Genomic DNA, 16,701 nt, shown 5'->3' with positions numbered 1-16,701 from the left:
AGTGGTCGGTCCGTTTGTCTGTTTAACAATCTTAGTGGTGCAGTTCAAGGTTCATAGAATTTAAACTCAAGTTAAACGTTCTTCGTCCCCACACATGTGCAACCTGTCTTAGTCTAACAGCTCCCACCGTAACTGATGAATCTACGGCCAGCACACATCATCACACTGAGTCTATGTCCTGTGTGGTTCACAAATACAGGATTACATGTATCCAGTGTTGTATCATACGGAATGGTCTCAGCACCTCCGAGCTCCTCTGCACTGCCTACTCCTTCTCCACACTAATCTCGAGCGGCCACGCACTGTTCTTTTTACTAATCCCACCGTTCGATTGTTTGTTTTTCTAGGAAGTCACCTACTTGTCATCTCATGTGGTCCTTTCAGGAGGATTTCTTTCAGGTACTATGTTTCTAACTCCAGTCATGACTTTTCATGGCTAGATAGTCTAATCGTTTTAGGGGGAATAGCCTTCCGTCGTCTGGATGTTCACAGTTTACCTATTCACACCCGGAGCAGGTAGGTGGGTCCTTTTTCCTCCCAGTGTTTACAGCTATCGATACAATAAAAATGCCTTTGCACGCATTTATGGACATACGTTTTTGATCTTCTCTGAGTCCATATGGAGGGGAGAAAACGGATGCATTTTATACTAAAGAGAATGTGTGAACTTCAAGTATTCCTGTGTCCTTACATCGTATTGACTGCTTTTGTAGAAGTTAAATGTGTAGGAATCTGGTAGGAGGCCGCCAAGCTCTCTTCTCAGCTGGTTTTGCCCCTGCTGTCCCACATCCTCAGCAACATTTGTCCTGCCAGTACTTCAGATTGTGAGTGTTGGAGTGAGCGCGCAGCGTGGCCTTGCTGTCCCAAATGGCGTCTCTCCAGTGGCTGAGGCTGCGATGTGTTCCTCCATAGGATTATCTCTCATCTTCTGGTGCCTGTCTATTCTTGCCCACTTTAAAGTTTGGTTTGTTGGTGTTGTTTTTTAATAGAGTTTTAAGCATCTTTTGCATACTTAAATGCTCATTGATTTAAGGGTGGCCGTCCCTTGCTAGAAGTGTCTTGGTTGCCTAAGGTCTGAGGTAGCACAGACTGGCTTCAAACTTGCTGCATACTGGAGGCTACCCTGGGGTTCTTGGTCCTGATATGCAGAGGGCACAGATATGCCAAGTCTGGGGTTTTTTTTTTTTTTTGTTTTGCTTTTGTCATTTTATTTACTTTTTTGGGTGTTTTTGCCTGCATGTGTCTGTGTGTGCAGGGCCTATGGTGACCAGATGAGGGCATCAGATCCTCTGAAACTAGAACTACAAATGGTCGTGAGCCACCACATGGGTGCTGGGGACAGAACCCAGGTCCCCTGCAAGAGCAGCCAGTGCTCATAACCTCTGGGCCATCTCTCCAGCTCCTCAGTGTGTTTTCCTCAGATGTTTTCTCTAAGTCTGTGGCTTGTCCTATCATTCTCTTAACATTGACTCTAAAAGGATTTGTTTTTACTTTAATCAAGTCCAGCTTATCAGTTATATGCCATACTAGCTATTCATGATTATAAAAAGATTGTTATAAATAAAGTTGTAAGGATAAAGGGCTTGTTTTGCCTCGTGGTTTCAGAGATTCCCACCACGATCACCTGGCCTTGTTGTGTTTTGAGACAATGGTCCGGTAGCAACCTCATGTCATTAAGACATCACATGACAGACTAAGCTTGCTTGTCTCATGACAACTGGAAGCAAAGAAGGAGAGGAAGTGTCTGGGGTACCAACGTCCTCCTCAAATATAAGCCCCCACAGTGACCTAACTTCCTGGAAGGAGGCCCACCTTTGGAAGGTTTCATTACCTCTTAGGATCACCTCAGGTTGACAACTAAGACTTTAGCATGTAGTCTTTTTGGAGGGAGGGGCTGTATTATTTATTTCACTCTGCTATGTCAAAATACTTGTTGAAGGTAGAGCAAGGAAGGAAGGGGTTATTTCAGCTCAGTTTGGTGACGGGGGACACATGATAAAGAGCAGCCCTGGCTGTGGCTACTGTAAGCAGCTGGTCACTGCCCCTGCAGCCAAGGGGACACTTTATCCCTTTTTAAGAAAATTAATTGTTTTTAAAAATTTCGGTCTTGATTTCTTCTTTGTCTAATCTCCATGAGTTTGTGCATTTACCAGAGGTAGTCAATTTTAAGTTTTACTGCATTGTTGTTAGATAGGATACAAGGAGTGATTTCAATCATTTTGAACTTATAAATAATTTGTTTTGTGTCCTAGGGTCTGATCTATTTTAGAAAAGCTACCATATGCTGCTGAGTAAAATGTATATGGTCTGGTTTTCAGATAGAATAGTACATAGATAACTGTTAAGTCCATTTGATGTATAATGTCAGTTAATTCTGATGGCCCTCCTCTTGTTCGTTTGTTCTGATGACCTGTCTGTTGAACTGAGTCACCTACTATCAATGGATTGGTAGTAGCTGGGTCTTTAATTCCAGTAGTAGACTTTTCATGAAACTAGGTGTTACTGAGTTTGGGACATAAAAGTTTAGGATAGTAACATCTTCCTGGTTAACTGTCTGCTTGATTATAATGAAGTCCCCTTCTTTACCTCTTCTGACTAGTTCTAGTTTAAAATCTATTTTGCCAGATCTTAGGATAGTGACACCTGCCTGCTTCCTGCTCCCATTTGACTGAAGCACTTTTGTGCATCCTTTTACTCTAAGAGTCTGTCTATCTTTAAAGCTAAGTTGTGTCCTGTAGGCAGACATAAACCCATTCAGTCAATCTGTGTTTTGTAGGCAGAAGGTAGACACATTCAGTCAATCTGTCCTGTAGGCAGAAGGTAGATCCATTCAGTCGATCTGTGTCCTGTAGGCAGAAGGTAGATCCATTCAGTCGATCTGTGTCCTGTAGGCAGAAGGTAGATCCATTCAGTCGATCTGTGTCCTGTAGGCAGAAGGTAGATCCATTCAGTCGATCTGTGTCCTGTAGGCAGAAGGTAGATCCATTCAGTCGATCTGTGTCTTGTACACAGAAGGTAGATCCATTCAGTCGATCTGAGTCCTGTAGGCCGAAGTTAGATCTATTCAGCCATTCTGTGTCTTTTGATTGGAGAACAGAAATCAGTTTGATTGGAGAACAGAAATCAGTGATATTTATGATTATTATTTAAATGTGTGTGTTAGTTGTGAGCACTGTTATTGCTTTTTATTGTTGTTGTGTTCTCAGTGGTATTTTGTGTTTCTTTTTTTTTTTTTCCGGAGCTGGGGACTGAACCCAGGGTCTTGAGCTTGCTAGGCAAGCGCTCTACCACTGAGCTAAATCCCCAACCGAGGTATTTTGTGTTTCAATACCACAATGTCTCTGCTATGTTCATTCCTCTCTTTAGCCCAAAATAATCCTTCCTGTATTTTCCTTAAGTTTGGTTTGTTTACTGGGTATAATTATTTTAGGCTGTTTATGTCATTGTACATTTTTCTTGTCCTTTCAATCATGACAGATGTTTTTGCTGGATATATTATTTAAGCTGACTGTCATAGTCTATTAGGACTTGGAATGCCTTTCTCCAGGCTCTTTTCACCTTCAAAGTTTCCACTAGGAAGTCAGCTGTTACTCTAATGACCTTTCCTTTCTATGTAACTTGCACTTTTCTCTTCCAGCTTTCAAGACATTCTTTGTTGTTGTTATATATATACTTCATGTTTTAACTATAATATGCTACGGGGATTTTCTTACCTAACTTGTCTATTTAGTGTTTTGTGTGCTTCTTGTATCTGTATGGGTGTGTTCTTCCTTAGTTTGGGAAAGTTTTCTTCTATGATCTCATTGAAGATCTGATTTATGCCGTTAACCCGGGATTCGTCTCTCTCATCTATGCCTATAATTTGAAGGTTTGGTTTTGATCATGGTGTCCCACACTTCCTATGTGTTCCTTTCCTCGTTGGTTGGTTCGTCGGGTTTGTTTGTCTTGTTCTTTGCTTATTTGGTTTAGATCCTACTGTACATTCATGACCTGATGTTCTGTCTGCTGGTCGACTCACTTTACTCAAAAGGGTTTCCTTTGAGTCTCTAGTTGGGCTATCGGGGTTCTTAATTCCGTCTTCACTTCTGATTGAGTCCTCTTCAATGTTCCCATCTTTTTATTGAATTCCATTTTCAAATTCTGGATCGTCTTCGTGATTTGCATCAGCCCCATGTTCGTGTTCTTTTGGGCATCCCTTAACTGCTTTATCCTTGACTTCGTTGATCTACCTCTTTGTGTCTTCCTTAAACCCTTTTATCTTTTTCAGGAGCTTAATGGTTGTTTTTTAAATTTCCATGTTCTGGGCTTCATGTAGGTAATTCTCACTGGCAAGCATTTCTAGAGGACTAGTGGGTTTCAGAGAGAAGATACTGGCTTGACCTTTCTATAATGAGATTTACGCATGTGGACTTCCTTTGTTAGTTTTAAGTATTTTTGTAGAGGGGGAGAGATGAGAGGACGTTGGGGCAGGTTGGGCCTAGAGGTTGAAAAATGGGTTGGGCGGAATGAAGCCAGATGAGTAGAGGGGACTGAGCTGGAGAGGGGATGGGCTTCTGGGAATGGAAGGATAGATGGGCCTAAGTGGAAAGTGTAGGTATGGTGAGGGGGATCCTAAGGAACGGCAGAGAGATAGGGAGGGTACTGGACCGAGCCTAGAGCTCCTCTGTGGTGAAGCCAGGGAAGGGCAGACTAGGCTGAGAGCTAGTTGCGGGACCCAGGCTAAATTTGATAGACTATGGAAAAGACGTGAAGAGGGGCACTCACCCTGGAGAATGACGGGGCACAGGAGTCCTCAGAATACAGGACTTTAAAGTGTATCCTTAAGAGTTTCTGAATCTCCTTGGTGTTGTTGTAGCATCCTTCATTCCAGCTCTAATTTTATTAATTTGAATCTTTTCTTTCCATATTTTGGTTAGTTTACCTAAAGTCTTGTCAGTCTTGTTGATGTCCACAAAGAGCAAACTATTCACTTCATGGATTTATTTTGTATTTACTTCATTGATTTCATCTCTGAGTTTATTATTTCTTCCCATCTACTCCTTGTTAGTATTGTTTCCTCTTGCTGTTTTAGAGTTTTCAGGTGTGTTGTTACGTTACTAGTATGCGATCTCTCAATTTTTTTTTTTGTTTGTTTGCTTGCTTTGTTTGCCTCTCAGATCTACCTTCATTGTGTCCCTTAGGTGTGGGCATGTCATGTTTTTATCTTCATACAAATCAAAACAACAAATTAGTTTCCATGTTGATTTCTGTCTTGATACAGCTTTCGTTCAGTGGCGAGCTGTTCAGTGTCCCGGAGTGTGTATATTTATTTTCTCCTGCCTTTGTTGTTGACGTGCACTTTACTCCTTGGTGACTAGATAAGATGCAGGGTGCTATTTCAAATTCTTATATCTGTTGAGACAGGTTTTGTGTCTCAACATGTGGTCAGTTTTGGAGAATGTTCCATGAGCTGCCGAGAAGAAAGTATGTTTTTAGTGTGTGGTAGAATGCTAAGTTCATTTGATTTGTGATGCTACTTAACTTCAGCGTTTCTCGGTTTTGTTTTTGTCTGCATGACCTGTCTATTGGCAAGAGTAGGACAGAGAAGTCTCCCACTATCAGCTTGTGAGGGTCAACATAGGGTTTTAGTTACGGTAGTTTTTGGGTTTTTTTGTTCAGTGAATTTGGGTGTCTATGTGTTTGGTGCACAAATGTTTAGGATTGTAAGGTCTTCTTGGTGTAGTTTTCCCTTTAATAAGTGTGAAGTATCTTATCCTATCTCTTCTTACTAGTTTTGGTTTAAAATCTATTTTACCTGGTATTTAAAAAGCTTCACCTATTTGCTTCTTGTGTCTATTTGCTTTACCCTTCCCCATCCTCTGAACTGAAGTGCACTACTTGGATGCAGCACAGAAGGATGGATCCTGTTCTCAAATTCAGGCTGTTCATCTCTCCTTTTATCGAGGAATTAGGACCATTAATATTGAGAGTTGTTAATGAGCAGTATTATTGATTCCTGATATTTTGTTGTTGTAATGGATTTTACCCCATCTTGATTGTTCTTGGAATATTGATCACTTGAGTCTACTCAGATGTAGTTGACCTCTTTGTACTTCCTTCTAGAAAGTTTTCCTTCTAGTACCTTCTGGAGAACTGGATTAATAGATAGAACATTCAAATTTGGTTTCATTGAAGAATTTTTTCTTTCTCTGTGAATTGTAGTTGGTAGTTTTGCTGGGTATAGAAGTCTAGGCTGGGATCTATAATCCCTCAGAGTTTGCAGAACATCTGTCCAGGCCCTTCCAGTTTTCAGAGTCCTCATTGGGAAGTTAGGTGTTATTCTAATGGCTATGCCTCTATATGTTACTTGGTCTTGTTATCCTTTCTTTGTTCTGTACATTTAGTGTTTTGATTACTATTTATCATGTTGAATATTCTGGTCTATCTTTTACCTTGATAAGCATTTCTTTCTTTACATTGGGGAAATGTTTTTCTTTGATTTTCTTTAAAATACTTTCTGTAATTTTTACCTTGGTTTCTTCTCCTTTTTATATGTAATATTCATAGATCTTTGTCTTTTCATTGTATTCCAGATTTTTGGAATGTTTTGTGCTTGGACATTTTTTTTAAGAATTAACATTTTTTTGAACTGAGTTATCCATTTCTTCTATCTTGTCTTCAAGACCTGAAATTTTCTCTTCCATGTCTTGTAATGCATTGGTGAAGCTTGCTGCTGATATTTTTGTTTGTTGTGCTGAGTTTTTCACTTCTAGTTTTATTTGTTTGAATTTTCTTTAGTGATTCTATTTCTTTGTTAAAGTTGGCATTCATGTGTTGAATCATTTTAATTGTTTCACTTAACTGCTTGTGTTTTCATTAAGGCATTTATTCTTATCACTTCTTTATTAAGTTATTTATTCACTGTACATCCCAATCGCAGTTTCCCCTTTCTCTTCTCCTCCAAGCCCCTCCCTTTCCTCTCATCTCTTCTCCTTTTCTTCTTAGAAAAGGGGAGGCCTCCCATGGATATCAACCTACCTTGCCATACCGAATTGTAGTAAGATTAGGTGCATCTTCTTCTATTGAGGCTAGACAGGGCAGCCCAGTTAGGAGAAAGGGAGCCAATATAGTCAGGGACAGCACCTGTTCCCACTTTAGGAAACATGAATATTCAAGTGCACAACTGTTACATGTACAGAGGGTCCTGGTCATCCCAGTCAAGCTTTCTACTTGGTAGTCCCTGTGGCCCAGGCTAGTTGATTCTCTAGTTTTCCTTGTGGTGTCCTTGACCCTCTGGCTCCTTCGATCCTTCTTCCCCATCCCTCCCCAGGATTCCTCAAGCTCAGTTAGTGTTTGGCTGTGGGTCTCTAACTCAGTTTCCATATTCATATCATTTTTAGGGTCCTTGGGCATGTTTGTAATTGCTACTTTGCAGTCTTTGTTTACGCTTGAGCTAAATTGTTTTCTTGGGGCCTCTTGCTGTAGGGTTGCTGACTTCAGGAGGGACCATGTCATAGCCATTCATGTTTGTGATTTTTGTGCTGGGGCCTATGCATATGGACTTACAAAGTCTGAAATATCTTGTAGATACCTGGCCTCATCTTTGTTGGTCCATTGTTCTATTCTTTGGTTTCTTTCATTCACTCTGAATCCTAGATAAGTGTGGGATCTTGGAAGAGAGTGTTTCTTCAGGTCAGTGGTTGACACAAAAGAGTGAGATGGTCTAGGAGGAAGGGTTGAGAGGGTCAGTGAGAGCTATGGGGCCCTGCATGTGCTTTGCTGTGCTGGGAGAGGCTGTCTAACTTTTCTCCTGTTGTTGTCTTTGATTTTACACTCAGTCCTACAATCTGCTTGGAATTAAGTTTTGGGAATGGGGTTAGGTCTGCATCTGTATTTTTCTCTCCTTCCTTCCTCCTCTTTCCCCTCCTCTATTCCTTCCTCTCTTCTCCTTATGCTTTCACCTCTCTCTCTCTCTCTCTCTCTCTCTCTCTCTCTCTCTCTCTCTTTCTCCCTCTCTCTCTCTCAGATAATATCTTATCAAGTTGTTCCAGATTTGTTGGAAAAAAACTACCTTTGCTCCTTTGTCAAATGTCAGTTCTATTGAGTTTGTTATTGATGTATAGTTATTGATGAAATTGACTGTATGTCAATTACTCAAACACCCAGACTATTTCTGGGCTTTGTGCTACATTCACGTATTGTTACTGACTACACTGATGGAGCTGTTTGTTTTGTTTTACCACACTCTCTCGAGCACAGTTACTCTAGAGTGTGCCAGTCAGCTAGGCAGTGCCCATCATGACTCTCAGCTTCCGTATTGAGTTGACAATACTGGATCACTTGCATTTAAACCTCAGGATCAGTTTGTTCATACGCCAGACTCTAGCTTGAAAGCTTTTTATTCAGATTGTATTGAGTCTATAGATAAGGTTCGGAGGAAATGACATCTTAGCATTATTGAGTCCTTCTAGCTCGGAGCATGAAATATCTTTCTATTTACTTAGTTTTCCTTGATATCATTCATTCTAGTTTTCTGGGATCTGGTGAGTGTCTTGTTGGGTTTGTACGTGAACCCTTGGATTTGAGTGCACTGATGTAAATAAGAAAGTGGAAATTTAAAATTTCCTAGCTTATTCTTTAACAACTTCATAAATGTAGACAACACGTTCTGGTCTTACTCTTCCCTTTCTCTCTATTCTCCCTCCCACCCCATAAGCCTGTCTCTTCCTGCTAAGTTTCCATCTAATTGTCCTTCCTGTTCTTTTCTTCACATTGGGACCCATGGGCTTCACTAGGGGTGTCCATCTGGGGTGGTGTGGAGTTGAGGTAACTCCCTATGAGTACATCACTAAAGACAATGATTTTCTCTTCTCCAGCAGCCCTTGACTGCCATTGAATCTCCTATGCAGGGGTCCATGAGCCCCTTCCTCAACTGTGATTGAATGTTTAGGGAGGAACTCAGTGTTGTCCAGGCCCTATGAAGGTAGCTACAGCTGTTCTGATTCATGGGTGCCATGGTGATGTATTTTAAGATTCAAGTTCTACTTGTAGAAATTGAAAAATCTCTTTTAGGTAGATTATATCAGTCATGATATAAGGTAATCGAGAAGAACGGCTGGGGAAATGGCTAGGTGTGTAAAAGTGCTTGCTGTGAGAGCAAGAGAACCTGAAGTCAAAACCTAGGATCCAAGTAAAACCAGGCGGGACTGCATGTGCCTGCACCCGAGACTGGCTGACGGGACAGGCAGAAGATCTCTGGGTAGCCAGCCTAAGAGCCACGGCAAGCTTCAAGGTCAGTGAGAAACCTGCCTCAAACTGTGAGGTGCAGAGCCATAGAGAGACACAAGTCACATCTTTTTCTGGGTCCCACAGGCACAAACACAGATGCTCAGATGTATAACATTTGGGCATATAGCACACATACATTTCTCCCTCTTCTCTGTCTCTCTCGTCTCTCTTTTTGTGTCTGTGTGTCTCTTTCTCCCCCTCTCCCTCCCATACACACACACACACACACACACACACACACACACACACACACACACACACACACAGGAATACATCATTGAAAACAATGCCACAGAGGACACATCCAAAACACAGCATGCAACAACACCCGAATATATTATCTTTAAAATTTCCCACAAACAGAGTGCATTTTAACAGACATTAAAGGTTTAAAACCACACAGAGCGAATGTTCTGATTGCTGTGTTGCGGTACCAGAAGTCTGTAGCAAAAAAAAAAAAAAAAAAAAAAAACAACAAAAAAACAAAAACAAAACAAAAAAACATCCCAGATGTTTAGAAATGGAGAAATGAGAAATGTGTTTAAAATAACTCGTGGACTGATGTGGGAGTGGCTTGGCGGACAACACGCTTGCCTGGAAAGGCTGAGGACCAGAGTGCAGAGGGAAGAAGCCAGGAGACTGAGGCAGGCACAGCAGCCTCCTGAAATCTACCATAAACAGTGGAGTTGGGATATCTGGGGACTAGCTAGCAAGACAAGACAAATTGGTGACCTCAGGTTCAGAGAGGGACCCACTCTAGTCAATAAAATGGAGAGTGATCAGGATCTCTGACGTAATCCTCTGGCTACACACACATGCTCATAGATACATGTATGCACCCCCAAACATACCACACACACACATGTATGTGCAAAAGTAATAACATTTGTGGACCATGAAGAATGGAGATATAAGGCCTATTTTAAGCTGAATTATATTTTCTACCAGATAAAACGGTGGATCTAGGTGAAGGGGATCAAATGCTGTTAATAACAGCAAAGAAACCCCCGGGGCCTCTTCATGCTGCTCGCAGATGCATGTTACCTGGCTGGGAGTGATCCTCCGGTGATCAGTCTTAAGACACAGAAGAACATGTTAAGCATCATTGCAGGAGTACGATGTCAGCGTAGTTAACTAGAAAGTTAGCATAGGAGAGGCTAGAAAGCATAAAGGACGAAGTGCAGGGAGTAACAGTGGAGGCCCAGGGGCACAGGGGCAGGGTAGGAACTCAATCCCAGAAGTCAGTGGAAATGCAACAGCACAGATAACCGAAACAGTGTATTTGGTAAGACCGGGGATGTGGTAAAGTGTGGTGGTGGTGGTGGTGTGTGTGTGTGTGTGTGTGTGTGTGTGTGTGTATGTGTGTGTGTCTGCCTGTCTGAGTGTGTGTGTGTGTGCGTGTGCCTGAGTGTGTATGTGTATGTGAGTGTGTCTATCTGTGTGTGTGTGTCTGCCTGCCTGTCTGCCTGTCTGAGTATGTGCGTGTGTATATGTGAGGGAATGTGTGTACCTGTGTGTGTCTGAGTGTATGTGTTTATGTGAGTGTGTGTGTATGCCTGCCTGTCTAAGAAAGTGTGTGTGTGTGTGTGTGTGTGTGTCTATCTGAGTGGATGTATGTGTCTGAGAGTCTGTGTCTGTGTGTGTGTGTCTTAAGTGGGTATCTGTGTGTGAATCTGTATGTGTGTGTCTATGTACACATGTGTGTGAGTGTGTGTGTGTGGTTGTATTTGTGTGTGGTTGTATGTGTGTGTGTGAGAGAGAGAGAGAGAATGTGAGTGCATGCGTGTGTCTGAGTGGGTGTCTCTGTGTATCTTTGTGTCTGTGTGTGTGTGGTTGTATTTGTGTGTGGTTGTATGTGTGTGTGTGTGTGTGTGTGTGAGAGAGAGAGAGAGAGAGAGAGGATGTGAGTGCATGTGTGTGTCTGAGTGGGTGTCTCTGTGTATCTTTGTGTCTGTGTGTGTGTGTCTGCATGTGTCTCTCTGTATGTCTGTGTGTGTGTGTGTGTGTGTCTGCATGTGTCTCTCTGTATGCCTCTGTGTGTCTGAATGTCTCTGTATGTGTCTCTGTGTGTTTACAGTTTGAACAGAAGTTTACCACGCAAAGCTAAGTAAAGCAAACACTAGGAAGAGGGGTTGGTGTGTGCTATGACAGAGCAGGAAGCTGTTTGTTTTTCTTTGAAAAGGCTGTTTTCTTTTTAGAGTTAGGCCCTAACATGTAAAGATGAAAGGCTATACTGACATTTGTTTCAGAGTAAACCCTTGCTTGACTGAGTTCCCAGGAGCTGTGCTCTCTCTCACAAGTGCTCAGCTCTCGGCCGTAGCTGCTGTTTGGAAACTGGTAGATTTAATTAATTTACTGTTCCTTGGCTATTTTGAAAATCTTCAAATGTCGTAGTGAAATATTTAAAATGCTTTACAAAATCATTTAAAATTAGATAAAGAAATATTGATGGAAATCCGTGACCTTAATTAAAATGAATACAGGAAACAGGAAACTCTAAGAAGGAGCAGTGGCTGAGTCGTCACTCTATTAGCAGAAGTGTCCAGACCGTGGCTGCTGCCGGGCACATGGAGCCCTTGGTCAGTTCTGGGGGTATCCAGGAGAGCTGAAGTCATTTGTGTCCTATCATCCAGCTCTTGCACTGATACTAAGCTAAGGACGGATGGAAGCATGGTAAAGCATGTGACTTTTCCCCAGCACCAAGGACCGGAGTGATCCCCAGTACCCATGTCAAAACTCTGGGCATGTTGGTGCTATGAAAAGCAATGCCAGGTAGATTCTTGGGGTTTGCCAACTCACCAGCCTAGCATCATTAGCAAGCTCTAGGCCAATAAGAGACTCTGTCATGAATGAGGTGATCCCGATGACAACAACGCAAGGTTATCCCCAGCCGCACACTCACATGTGCACATACATGCAGATAAATAAACCTAGAGAAAGGCATGCAGCTGGCTTCTTAGTTCAGCAAGAATTTAATAGCAGCATACGGCAGCCCACCCACCAGACACAATAGGGGGGTCACACAGGCAAGTCATACATGCAAAGGGATTCTCTAGGCTGGCAAAGCAGATAGAACCGTGACTATGTAGAGCGAACAGTCGAACACTACATTACTATATAATGTGTCTAATGTCTGAGCTACATAGAAAGACCCTGTCTTAGAAGAAAAGGGAGATAGCTGGAGAGAAGGAGGGAGGGAAGGAGAGATAGGTAGATAGATAGATGAGAGGGAGAGGGGGAGGGAGAGGGAGAGGGAGAGGGAAAGGGAGAGAGAGAGAGAGAGAGAGAGAGAGAGAGAGAGAGAGAGAGATTAGCCATAGCCAAGGAGACACGTGATTTACTACTGTGCATATATCTCACAAAAGACCCCTCTTTTAGAAACTGTGCATACAAAGAATTTTTCATACCAGGAACAGATAATCTAATTACTTTTCAACAGGCAAGAGTTTTGAACAAAACTTCACCAAAGAGGGTGCATGGCTGAACAGCAGTGAGAAGAGAGCCTCCCTGTCGTTAGTGATGGAGGAATGCCACTTCACAGGGCCACAGTGGAAACAACAGAGACCCCAAGGCTCTGCCACTGGGCTCTACCTCAGCCTCAAGGCCGATGATGTACAGTGATAGACAAGGCCCGTGGGACAGATAGATATTGCTGGTAGGTGCAAAGCAGTGTGACCAATTTGCAAAAATAAAAACCTTGGCAGCTTCTTTTTTATTAGGGTCTGTAGACATGGAAAGCAATGGGGTTTCTCTGTAGCATTCTCATGTCTACACTGCCAGTCTGTTCTGATTCGCTCCCTCTCTCTACTCCTCTTCACTCTGGCCCTGCCATTGCTGTTCCCTGCCTGTTACCACACCACATACATGGAACCTCTTCATTGATAAATTCCTTCTCAAGTTGTTCTTTTTTATTTTCATGCCCTAGATATGCATGCATTTACAAGTTTAAACATAAACTTTATATATGAGAGAGAAACATGTGATATCTGTCTTTTTGAGTTTGGCTTATGCAGCATACTGGGTTTTCTGTTTTGTGTGTGTGTGTGTGTGTGTGTGTGTGTGTGTGTGTGGTGTGCGTGCGCGCGCGCACACATGCGTGCAAATGTAATAATTTTATTCTTTATAGCTGAATAGAAATCCATTGTATACATCTGTGCATTTTCCTTATCCCTTCACCAGTTGATGGACTTTTACCTCAGTTCCATTCCTTGGCTACTGTAGCAAAGCATGTGTGGACACAGAAGTATGAAGTCAGTATACGGTTCTATGTTCCGTCTTTTAGGAATCTTCACACTGATGTCTATAGTGCCTGTTCCGCTTCACATTCCCACCCATATCGAATGAGGGCTCTTTCCCCCATGTCCTCACCAGGCTTTGTTGTTACCTGTTTTCTTGAGTAGCCATGCTGACTGGGGCAAGTCTCTGTGTAGTTTGGCTCTGTTATTTCCTGGCGGCTGAGAATACTGTACATTTTGGGAAATACTTCCTGGTCATTTGTATTACTTCCTTTGACAATTACCTATTCAGTTCCCCAGCCTATTTGTTGACTGAATGAATTTGGGCTCTTAACCTTCAGTGTTCTTTATAGATGCTAGACACATTCTGGTGGATGTGTAGCTGGCAAAGTTTTCCTCTCCGTGGGCTGTCTCTTCACAGTGCCATTTCCTTTGATGTGCCTCTTAATTCCACAGCAGCCTATTTGACAGTTAGACTCCTCTCCTGAGCTATTGGAGGCCTTCTCAGAAAGTCCTTGCCTGCCTCTGCCTGCACCGTGAAGTGTTTGTCATGTGTGCCTCCAGCAGCTCCAGAGTCGGAAGCCTTTGATCCACTCTGAACTGACTTCTATACAGAGTGACTTGTCCTAGTTTGCCTTCCTCTGGCTGCGATAAACACTATGAACAAAAGCAGCTTGGGGGCGAAAAGGATTTACTTCATCTTGTGCTTTCGTGTAGAGCAGTCCATCACTGAGAGAGGGCAGGACAGGAGCTCAAGACAGGAACCACGGGCAAAGGCTGCTCTGTGGCTTGTCCCAGGCTACCCACCCCCTCTGCACCCCCCTCTCTCTGTCTCTCTCCTTCCCTTCCTTTCTTTTTATTTTTTTCAGTTTTTGAGATTGTTATATAATTTCAACATCCCCCCTTTTCTTTCCTCCCTGCTCCAAACCCTCTCACATATCAATCCCACTCTTCTTCAAATTCATGGACTCTGTTTTTAAAATCAATTGTTAGTGAATACACGTGTTTTCTTAAATATAACCCACTCAGTCTAAGAGTTTGGCACTGATTCTTCAAGGAGAATCTACAACTACTAATTTACTAAACCAGCATGATTCTTAATAGTAATCTATAGCCATGTGTCCTTATACACACAGACAAGTGTAGTTTTCACTCCTCATAAAGGAAACTGCTCTTTGCAACAGATAGGAACCACCACAGAACCACAACCACACAAAATGCAGAGTTGTGGAACTCAGTCCCCATGGATACATCAGCTACCTTTCTTATATAGCCCTGATCCACCTGCTTAGGGATGGTACCACCCACGGTAGACTAGGCCCTTCAACATGCATTCGTTGTCAAGACAATACCCCACAGACATCCATCCCCACAACATGGCAGCTCTACAATCAAGGTCCGTCTTCTAGCTAGGTGTAGTGGCACAGGCTTTGCATCAATAGTCAGAGGCAGGGGGATCTCATGAGCTCAAAGCCACCCTGGTCTACATAGTGGGTTCCAGAACAGCCAGAGACAGTAAGACTCTGCCTCAAAAACAAAAAACAATAACAACGAAAGATGATGATGTGTGTTTTGGGGGGTTCCTCTTCTCAGATGTGTCAAGTTGACAACCAAGATTAGCCATCCCTGTGACAGACTGGGAAGGGGTAGGGGAGGGCATCTTCATCTTTCTGCATGTGGATATCCAGTTTTTCCAACTCTATTTTTTGAATAAGCTCTTTTTCTCCACAACGTATGTTTGGACACCTTTGTTAAAGTTTAGGTGACTGTAGCCATGTGGATTTATTTCTGGTCCCTTCATTGTAACCCGCTGGTTTGCACACATCTACATTTGGGCTAGTATCAATCTGTCTTCTTGCTGTGGGTCTATAGTGTAGTTTGAGATCAGACATATATAATAATGAGTGTCGTATCTCTTTCTGCTTAGGATCGCTTGGCTTTTTGGCATCTTTTGGCTGCCAGCATGATGCGGTGCCCCTCAGGTGTGCTGATCCTGAGGAAACACTCCCAGAAGATTTCACTCAGTGATGCTGGTCTCTCAACCACCAATTCCTTAGCTCCAGCTGACCAGCGTCAAGTGTCCCAGCAAAGCAAAGGTTTCACTCACTTCAGTGGTTCTGGACTCTCGTTAATCACAGATGATTCTCTAGCCCCTGCTAACCAAACACTGCAGATTCTTAACTCAAAATGTCACATAAATGGCCTTGATAGTTTTTGCCTCCCTCTGAAATGTCACAATCCAGACTCCCCTGATCGGTATCTCTCTGAAAATTCTTATCTTTCAAGCTCTCCATTGAAAGACCAACACTCAACAGTGCTTTCAGCCCAAAGTTCTTGAGTTCTTCCACAAGTCACCCTAAAAACAATGTGGTCAGGTCTGTCACAACAATATTCCATGGACCCTAGAGCCAATTTCTAACTTAGCTATGGGTTGTATTTATGTGATACAACAACAACAACAACATGACCAAAAGCAACTTGGAGTGGAAAGTGCTTATTTGACTTCGTATCCTGAGTCACAGGAAATATCCCCAGGGAAGCCACAGCAGACTTAGCAGAGGCCATGGAGGAGTGCTGCTGGTCTCCTTGCCCCGGAATGCTCAGTCTGCTTTCTTATACCCGCCCTAAAGTAGCATTACCTGCAGTGAACTGGGCCCTCCCACATCAAGAAAATTCCCCAAAGACAGGCCAATCAGATAGAGGAATTTTATCAACCAAAGTTCCCTCTTCCAAGATGACCCTGGCTCATATCCGGTTGACAAAACCCTAACAAGTAGCAGGTGAGCTTAGCCACCGAGCCATCTCTCCAGCCCCTGGATGGCCCAATCAATCCCCAGTACCACTCATCTGGAGAACACAAATGTAGCAACAACAACAACAAGAGCAAACAACACAAACAAAGCCATATGTTCTGTTGGGGAGAGGGGGAAAGGCTAGGCACTAGCACACCATGTGATTCATGAAATGGTGCACAGGGAAATGTGAGCGTGCCCTTTGTGCTTGAGGACACATGTCTCAACTCACAACCCTAAAGGTTGAAAGTCCATGGGCTGAGGTCAGCACATGGGCCAACTTCTGGAACAACCTACTTACCGTTTACTGCAATGGAGTCTGAGACTACTGAAGGTCCAAGGGATACCCAGATGCCATCCTACCAGCAGATTGGCTGACGCTTAGACAGTTGAGGAATTGTGGAGAC

At 42.9% G+C, this 16,701-nt stretch overlaps 1 protein-coding gene and 1 long non-coding RNA gene across 1 annotated transcript; one reads left to right on the top strand and one right to left on the bottom strand.

Annotated features, from left to right (window-relative positions):
• The window catches only part of Erich1 (glutamate-rich 1), a gene marked incomplete at its 5' end in the record, with an annotated part of 52,793,804 nt that overhangs the window by 6,513,601 nt on the left and 46,263,502 nt on the right, over positions 1-16,701 (bottom strand).
• Positions 347-15,979, top strand: LOC148000619 (uncharacterized). The gene is made up of 2 exons (XR_015640442.1): positions 347-399; positions 15,430-15,979. It is a non-coding gene; the product is annotated as an uncharacterized LOC148000619 (long non-coding RNA).

This window comes from Rattus norvegicus, chromosome 16, assembly GCF_021556685.1.
Source record: "Rattus norvegicus strain SHRSP/BbbUtx chromosome 16, alternate assembly SHRSP_T2T, whole genome shotgun sequence".
NCBI lineage: Eukaryota > Metazoa > Chordata > Mammalia > Rodentia > Muridae > Rattus > Rattus norvegicus.
Note: the sequence above shows the minus strand (reverse complement) of the source record. Positions and strands in the feature narration are given on the sequence as shown.